Below are 9,511 nucleotides of genomic sequence, written 5' to 3'. Positions count from 1 at the left end.
CATACGGTATCTTTCTTTCTTCTTTTTTTTTAAAGATTTTTTATTTATTTATCTTTAGAGGGGAAGGGAAGGAGAGAGGGAGAGAAATACCAATGTATGGTTGCCTCTGGTGTGTCCCCTGCTGGGAACTGGTCTGCAACCCAGGCATGTGCCCTGACTGGGAATGGAACGGAGATACTTTGGTTTGCAGGCCTGTGCTCAATGTACTGAGCTATACCAGCCAGGGCAAAGCGAGAAAAAGCCTACAGCACCCGGTATTCCCAGGTGGTCTCCCATCCAAGTACTAACCAGGCCTGACCCTGCTTAGCTTCCGAGATCAGACGAGATCGGGCGTGTTCAGGGTGGTATGGCCGTAAACTGTCTTTCTCCGACTTATTTCACACAGCTTAATACCCTCTAAGTCCATTGCATGTGGTCACAAATGGTAACATTTCATTCTTTCTTATGACTGAGTAACATTCCGTTGTGTAAAGGGACCACGACTTTTATCCACCCATCTATTCAGGGGCATTTGGGCTGTTTCCATATCTTTGCTAATGTAAATAATGATGCAGTTAACATAGGGGTGCATATATTCTTTTGAATTAGCGCTTTGGGTTTCTTAGGGTAAATTCCCAGAAGTGCAATTGCTGGGTCACGAGGCAGTTAAACCTCTTGAGGCAATTTGCCCTGTTTTCGCCGCCTCCTGCTTCTGTGTCATCAAACTCAAGGGGCTCAGCACTTGGGATGTTCCTCCAGGAGACATGGTTGTTGCAAGATAATTTTATTTTCCAGCGAGAAAGGAGATGGGATTCACATCCAAAGCTCTGTCTCCCAGGAGCAAGGCTTAGCCGTTGCTTAAAGACACTCTTTGGTGAACCCCATGTTGATCACGGGCTCGGGTTCCAGCCAAACGCGCCCTGTTTCCAGCTGCGTCTGCAAACCGTGGCTGCATGTTAGCACTCACCAGGAAGGGCGTGTTGGCAGAACTGCCCAGACCGGGAGACCCCTGTCCCACCTAAAGGTTCCAGCCACGTTTCTCTGCTTGAATCTCTGGATTGTCTTCATCACCTTCCCTCCAAGTAGGGTCGTCGTCCTCCGCCCTCAGGGATGCTCTGGAGGGAGGAACAGTTCTGGAATGTTGAGAATCCTCAGATTTGCCAAGAATTCTTTCAAAACGTGGCTTGATCTCACGGACGCATCCCTCATCGGGACAGAACACCTAGGTGGGTTTCGAATGCGGAGGCAGCCATGGCACCACACGGGGAGCTGAGTGCTGTTTTCTTGGTGAGTTACACGGAGCAGAAAGAGCGTGGTGATCCGGCCCAGTTTCTTCCGTTCGTGCTTGGAGGGGAAACCTCCAGTGACGTGGAGGGAGACCATTCTATGTTCACGATCTCCTACACGTTATTTTGCTAGGGTGGAAAGAAGAGGTTTAAACTGTTTGTTGCAAAGTATCACAGGGTTATTTTTATAACCAGAGTGGAGATGGGATTCTCAGGTGCCACCTGGTTTTCACACTTTGGCTAAAATAAAATTTAATTGAGTTTTTAAAGGCAGGAATATGTGCTGTTGCTGGGAAATACAGCATCAAGGATTCCTGCAAGCTTCCTCTGGGTTTTTCTTGCAAGCTTTAAATGAGGATTTTCTGCCAATTTTCTGGCAGAAGCGGAGGAGACATACCAGTTTTGCTGGTGGCTTTGATTATGGATTGTCTACATGACATCAGTAAAAATAGCTGGCCCTGGGCCTGACGGGCACTGAACTTGCTTAAGTGCTAATAAAAATCACAAGAGGAGGGAATAAATCTTAAACTTTAAATATTTTTCTTATAATGCATATGGAAAGACTATTTCTCCCTATTTTAGTGTTAAAAGTATAATAACTAGAGACGAGTATGTCCTTTTCAAAGTGCCAATAAAAATGCAAAATGTCATTTTCCAGGGCGATTCGGCCTGAAATCAACCTGTTTTATGGTAATTGTGGGCTCTGGCACCAGAACATAGCCGCGCTTTAGGAAGACTGAATGAGCGACTGGGTCCCACCTCCTCAAATGTGAAACATATGAAATGATCTGTGTCAAGAAAAAGCCAGAGTATCGTCGCCCTCCCCACCCTGAGCTCCGCATACAGCTTCACGCCTGTCCCGCCGGGTCAGGGGCAGGAGGAGGTGCGGAAACACTTCCAGGACAAGAGAAATAGTAGGACAGACCTCCCGGGGGAAGGGAAATTTCTTATAATAAAGGTGGAAACTGTGAGAAAAAGATGCCTGGAGGGGGTGCAAAGTGCCTCTGGTTGGCAAGTTCTGGTGCCTCGTCGGTAAAGGAAAAGTCCCCTGTGTTCCTCAGGCCCGCCGTGGCGTCCGACCTGAGGACCCAGCTCTGCGTCATCTTGGGCCACACGGCACCTCCTTCCCCTTTTCCAGTGTAGCCCGAGCTCCTGCGACACAGGTGTCCTGGCGCAGGGCTGGCCTTGGTTTGGTTTTTGCCTGTAAAATAGGAGAGAAGTCAGAGCATTTCAATCGCATTGTATTCGGTGTCCCCTATTATATATAGTAGACCCCTATGGAGTGGTGGTGAGTGGTCTTAAGTTTTAGCTATTTTTAAATCAGAATGACATATGTTTAAAGAGTCCATTTTCTCCAAATTTTGCTACACAAAAGTGTCAGCGCCCTAAACTCTCCCCACATTTTTCTCTTCCCAGAGGCCATTGTCTTCCGCAGAGTAAGCCGAGTCTTCTTCGCATTTGCACATCTTCAGTCAGCACGTCCCTGAGGCTGCTGCTTAGTATTTCTGTTTTGGGCATTTTTTCTTACTCCACTCTGAGAGTCCGAACCTTCAGCTCTCCCTTCCAAACCCTCACCACACATGTGTGCGTGCATGCACACACACACACACACACACACGGTCCTACACTTTTCTCAGTATGGTTACCTAAACCTTTGCTTAGGGAGTATTGGGAGTTTCTGTCCTTATGATTAGGTAAATGCTGTTTCTAACTGAGCCATGTGGCTTTTTTATGATAACTCTTTCTTTATTGCAGAGCCTTTTATTTTTCCTGGAGTTAACAATTGTCTTGGTTTTCTGATTGTGTATGTGATTGGTTTTCTGCATTCCCACCAACTTTAAGCTCTGGGTGTGTTTCTGTCCCCCCCCCCTCTGTCTGTCCCCAAGTAGAAATATCTGTGGATTCACCTCCTTGGAGAGTCCCTCTGGGCCCCCACTTGCCTTGGAAATCACTCCCCTTCACCCTGAGCATTCTCTCTGATGTTGGCCTCTCATTTCCTGCAAGCCACATCTTCCTCTTTCTTGGTTTACTCTTTTATTTTGGTTAACACAATTCTCAGTACCCCTTTGTAAATGGGTGTGCGGGAGGTACATGTTTTGAGATCTTATACTTTTGAAAATATTTTTATTTTTCTTTCATTCCCTTACAGGGAATTTGTGCAGGTTGGAAATAGTTTTCTTTCATAAATTTGACTCCACTGTTTTATTTTCCTCTTGCATCCTTACCCTGAATCTTTGTCCTTAATATGCTAAATGTTGTGATAATGCGTTTTAATGTGTATCTAACTCTTTCATGTTTTTCTGGGCATCCACTAGAAAAGGCGGGTTGTGTTAAGTGTCAAAATGTAGATTCAAAGTGGTGGCTTAGAGCACAGTGGGGGGACAGGAGACTGTGGTGGTCAGTAACCGAGGCCAGACGAGTGGTCTCCCCACATGGCACGTGTTCAAGAAACAGTGGATGGTCCCCGGAGAAGGCTGGTTTTCCCTCAAGAGAGCAGAGCTCTGTTCAATTTTAGGAGGAAGCTGTATCCACAGTTTTAAGGAATTCTAGTCCATGCAATTATTACATGATAGAGGCATTTCATTTCAAATAGGATTAAAGAAAACTAGATGAATTTCCCCTAAAATCCCCCATATTCTACAGGGATCTCAAAAAATCACAAGGTACTAATTATATCAATCTGGTCCTCAGAAAAACCGGCCAGGCCAGGTTTAGTTCTATAAAGTGCTAATTTTCTAATCGAGAGAAGTAGAATATTGAGTCACTAATTATTGGTCATCAGTTTATTCTTTTACTCTTTCAGTTTGACTGATTAACTCGCGTCGATTGCAAACGTTTGATTTCCATTGTGACACACAGCGGTGCACCTCCGCCTTCCTTTCCTGGGTTCTTCTCCCCGATTAACCCCCCCTCCTCCTTTCTTCCTCCTTTCTCCCCTCTTCTGTCTGCTCAGTCCATTGTCAATCGATCAGTTATTCATGGGGGCATATACTACATGCAATATAGCACTGATTTGTTGTTTTTTTTAATGAGGTGCCTGGATCTTTACCATTTCCGGCAGAATGCTGTATTTTTCATACCATATGGTCTTTGAAATGCTTATAATGCTTCCTTTTGGTAGAAAGGATATATTTATAGATGTCATAAAAGCAAGCATTACTCTTGGCCCACATAATCATAATCACCACCGATACCACCATAGTAACAGTGACCTTTGCGCGGAATAGACCGATTAATTTTATAATCTGTTATACTTGTCTTGTGATCTTCACTATTGTGGCTTCTAGGCATTCATTAAAAAAAGGCAGAGAATAAAAGCTTAGCAGTTTACATGCTGTAAAAATTAAGAGGACATGATTTAGGATTAAAGGAGGTAATGATTTCATGTTGCAGTGGCCGACTTGAGCTCTGCGGTCTGGGGCACGCACTCCGGGGAAACCCTAGCTGTGGCACGGACAGGCGTGGGTAGGAATATGTGGTGGCTGCAATGGCGGATGCCCTCAGCAAAGGCTTTTCAAGTCAGGATGCTGCCTTGCATGACCTTGGAAGGACACAATGGCCCTCCCGAGGCTCTGCAGTTGAAGCGTGGTCTGTCTAGCCAACACTTGACAATTATTCCCCTTGACACGTTATTTCAGGATTATTTAACATTACATGCTTTGCAAAAAGTATGAGCGGGATATAAATTTACGGTCTTCAAGCCAGTAAAATCTATTTATAGTCTTTAGACGGTTTGCATTTAGGTAAATATTCCTTCTGGTAATTTTCCTGAAGATTTATATATGGCCCGTGTGTCTCTGTATCTGTGCTTCCACCGACGAGCTCGGAACAGCAGTAACCGGCTTCCCTCAGGTGGGGAGTGTCCTGTCTGCCACCAGGTTGTTAGATGTTGCCAAGGGGTCCCGCAGGCCTTGACAGAGTCAGTACATTCAAAAAGGTTGAAAATTTGTTCTTTTGGTGTTTGATTTCTTGAATCCTTGATGCAGAGGCACCGCTGATTTCTTTTGTACACCGTATATTCACTAAAAAATAATATTCATTATTTTTTACTTTCCAGCACTACTAACAAATAATGTACAGCATTATTTGTTATTGACCATGTGTTATTTGGCTCAATTCAGAATGAACCTACAGGAACTTTACTGTTTGAAATCTATAACCCAATACTGTGAAAATACCCTGTTAACCTCCAGAATCTTCAAAGGTGTGTAATAAATCAGATTACCTGTAAACATTTTTACATTTCATCCTATAATATGGCTTAAGTCTCTCGCCATTCAAAATTGGATTTTAAAAAGACAGCGATTATAAAATTAGAAGGTTAGGTAGAAAATTGGACTTTTTGTTTGCACAGTGGGAGCTGCACATTGGCCCTAACTATTCATGCTTTGGACCGAGATCTTAAACTTGACATGGTGGAAGGCTTCAGCTCTGTGTGGACTGACTGTCAAACCCTAGAAACACTAGTCAATGGGACCTGCACTCTCAAATCATGAAAAGCATCCTAGATTGGTTTGCAGATTTTTAATCTGTTGTTAATAAACTTGAAAGAACCCAGCCTTGTCTAATAAACACATCAAACTAATGGGTACCAGAGCCGTTCAGAAGAGTGTTTGTTGTTGGTGTTTAGATTTCAGTCAGAATTAATCAGCAGTGGATGGGGCCTGCTGTATTTATTAGCAACTCAAAGCCCTGTGATTTAATGCCAGGTCCCTTTGACTCATTCCAGGGAACGCTGGCAAGGTTGGAGCCCCGATACATGCTTCCATCCTCGGGTCTTACAAAGAAGGGGAAACACAGGGCCTGAAATCAGACCACAGGATTGGCAAGAATTTCCCGAGAGCCATTTTGGATTTAGCCCTGTGGAGCGAGCCTGAGAATAGGAAGCAATTGATTCCGGAACAGTGCAGCCTTTTTTTGTTGTTGTGTTTTTTGCCCGAGGGAGCCTTCAGCTGTGCAGATGGCTGGCTGGCATAATCCAGTCTGCCTTTGTCTTTCATTTTATATGTTAGGCTACCTTTTTCTCACACTCGCCTCTGCTTTTATTTTCTCTAAGCCTCCCAATCTGGGGGGCGAGGAGAGCTTGCAGGGCCCAGTGGGGGGGGGGGATGAGCCTGTCCATGCTTCCTCCCACAGATGTGCGAGTCCCGAGGACGTGGCTGGCCACGCTTTGCCGCGGCTTGTCACAGTCAGCACCAGGGTGTTCTTTGTGCGTGAAGCCTCCAGAGACAGATGTAAAGATTGATCTTGAGAATGCATTTTTCCAAGGCTCCAAAACCATGCCCACTCGAACATCGCCCTGGTGCTAGACAACAATTTTTCTCAAAGCGTTCCCATTTCTCCATTACAACAAAGTACATTTTTTACTGTTGCTGTTCAGGAAATTCCACAGCCCTTCGCCATTCCTTCTGTTTCCCATGTCTTGGGTCTGCCTTTAGAGAGCAAATTATTTATGCAAAGACATTATCTGAAAACTCTTCAGTGAAAACTCGATGGAGTCACTGTTACTCCACGGACCGTCTGCCTGTCTCCCTCGGAAGATAAGATGCGCCAGGGGCCCCTCCTACCACTTCCGGTGGGAAGAGGGCCAGAGCCGGCCTGATAAGCAGTGTCCCAGTTGGAAGTCCCTGCTGTCGCACACGTCCCTTCCCAGCCACACAGTTTTCTCTCTCTTGTTCTAGGTTGTCTTGTCTCTTTTCTTCTTATTTGGATGCAAAGTTTGGAGAACAACTATATGCCAAAAGTTTGTTCAAGTATTTCCATGTTAAATATCAGGACAGATCTCAAAGTGTTCTGAAACAGATCTGTACTTTCTTTTTAAAAAAGGAACCACTGAGACTGCTAATCACACGGCTCTGTTTTCCCTCTGGGGCTCTCCTGCCCAATGGCGTATCTCCTTTCGGCAAACGGAGCACTTTGTGGGAATGCGGTGGCGTTACTTTTTTTCACTGTAGATGCTCCACATGCAGAGAATGACCACCACAGAATTCACTGCTTTGGGACGGCGTGATAGTGAGGCGATGTCCTTGTTTTCTCTCCTTAACAATTGTCTGTTCCATTCATATGGGAGACATGTGCAAATAGTTCCTCCTTCCTTATTGTTAAGCAATGTGTGTGATGCGTTTCAGCTGAGAACTAAAGCAGTGCTGGTTCTTTAAACATTTGTGTGTGATTGGCAAGTGTCCTAATGTGTGTGTGTGTTTATATATGTGTGTGTGTTTTTTACTGTTGTAACCATTCTCTGTAAGTCTGCACTTTCTCTGGGAGGGACATTTGTTCGGGTCCTGCCACGCTTCACTTTCTCATGGCACCTCTCTCAATGGTGCACCTTGATGGCATTGCTCGTGCAGGGGAGCTCGGCTATCAGTGTTCATGTCTAAGATCAAACGCAGATATTTTGACTAAAGGTGGCAGAGGACATGCATGTGTCTCCCCATTTATTCCTTGAAATAATAAAAATGACAATGATAATGAACACTTAAGAAAGGCCATCCTCAGTGAACCCAGGCGGGCACAGGGCGCAGGTGCCAGCAAGATGAAATCAGCCCAAACTGAGATGGCGCAGTCCTCGGGCACAGGCCTGTGGGCTCTGGGGTAAGCCGAGAGCTTTACAAGTCAGGTGCCCTCTCCTGAAAGCGGCACCCCCCAACTTCTCCCCTGGGAATGGCCGTTGCGGGTTTCCGGTCGGCTGCAGGAAGGTCATTGGATTCAGGGTTACACGGGTCAGGGTGTAAACACAGAAGTAGGGCATTTGACCACAGCAGGCTCAGCCCTCCAGGAAGATGTTAGAAGGCAACGGACCTGCAGGGAATCCCGGGCAGCTCTGCGCCACTGTGCAGAAACCAGCTCTTGTCAGCCCGCTGCAGCCAGGTAGTAACGTTTTGAAATTTTGCAGGTCCACTGTTAAACACAGTTATTATTCAAAATTACATTATTAGCTGACCATAAATTGTTAAAAACAAAGGTGATACGTACTCAAAACTTATGACAATAGACATCGTATACTATTATCTATATTCTTGAGGTATTTACATCAGTTGCATCTGATTGGTGAAAATATTATACAAAAGCGCCCCATTGGGCATTTCTTCCCAGCCCTGTGGTCTGAGGTATCACCTGGGTAGCCTGGCATCAGCCACGTGGGGGTACTCATGTAAGAGTTGACCGTTGAATGCATAGACGGAGTGGAACAACAAATTGGTGTTTCTCTCTCCCTGATCCACCGCCTCTCAAATCAATAAATTAAAAAAAACGTGCTTAGATTTGTGGAAGGAGTATTCGATGAAGAAATTGTCGAAAGTCACGACATCAGGATGGGGAGAAACTATTGGCTTTCATTGTGTCCTCCTTTTGTGGATTGTTAAAACCTTTATGGTATTTACATTATTTTCACTAAATGTTCGTCAGGTCCTTAGCAACAAAATAAAATTTGCACGGTCAGTAATTTGCCTAACTCTTGCTCTCAGATTATACATCTGGCCTTGGACTGCAGACACGGCATAGAGTTTACCAAAGTTTTTTCACAAGAGAGCATGTCAAGTACGGTTTTTTTCTTTTATTCTTTATTAGTTGGAATTTCCAGATGGAATCACTACTTAATGTTCCCTAGAAACTTGATGGATCCAGTTTTAGTAGAAAGACCCAACACTCCAAAGGAATAATGGTTATTTCACTTTCATTAGCTATTCCCAACTTCTTTTTAGCTACTTGAAGAGCGTAACTACTCTATTGTACTCTAGTACAGCATCAAGAGGTCTCACTCTCCCCACCCTTTTAATTAGTTAGGATTCTTGACTTTCCTTTCACATTCCAATAACATGAAGTTTCTGAACAAATGCATGTCACCTGGCATGTGCATGTACAGTGTCTGTTAACTTTCTGACATATGCAGGTTGTTGGTTCAGCCTGACGGACAGCAAGTGAAATGCGTCTGGGAATATGGGTAGAGGGCCCAGCTCTCTTGCAGGAGGTCATGGGAACAGGTGCCAGGGGCTCACGATGGAATCTGTGAGGAGATGACCTGGCTCTGCACAAGGAATGCTTTGGACTCTTCTACGGGAAGTTCAGTGCCCGCAATGTCCCAGGTGTCATTCTATGAATTTGGGGGTAAATGGGGTACAAGCAACAGGAATGCTACCATACAGAGAGCAGAAGAGACCAAAAGTTATTGTAAAAGTTTGAGGGTGAGGACGAAGTTTGGTTATCAGTGAAGGATTTGGGAGACACATGTTGCCAAGTGCTCCTAG

At 44.9% G+C, this 9,511-nt stretch overlaps 1 non-coding gene across 1 annotated transcript; it reads right to left on the bottom strand.

The window, feature by feature from the left end:
* Positions 1-239: 239 nt before the first annotated feature.
* Positions 240-358, bottom strand: LOC118995594 (5S ribosomal RNA). The gene has a single exon (XR_005068309.1). It is a non-coding gene; the product is annotated as a 5S ribosomal RNA (ribosomal RNA).
* Positions 359-9,511: the final 9,153 nt, after the last annotated feature.

The sequence above is a fragment of the Sturnira hondurensis genome, unplaced genomic scaffold (assembly GCF_014824575.4).
Source record: "Sturnira hondurensis isolate 20B ecotype Veracruz unplaced genomic scaffold, ASM1482457v3 Scaffold0010128, whole genome shotgun sequence".
NCBI lineage: Eukaryota > Metazoa > Chordata > Mammalia > Chiroptera > Phyllostomidae > Sturnira > Sturnira hondurensis.
The sequence above is the reverse complement of the archived record's forward strand: the minus strand, read 5'-3'. Positions and strand labels throughout refer to the sequence as shown.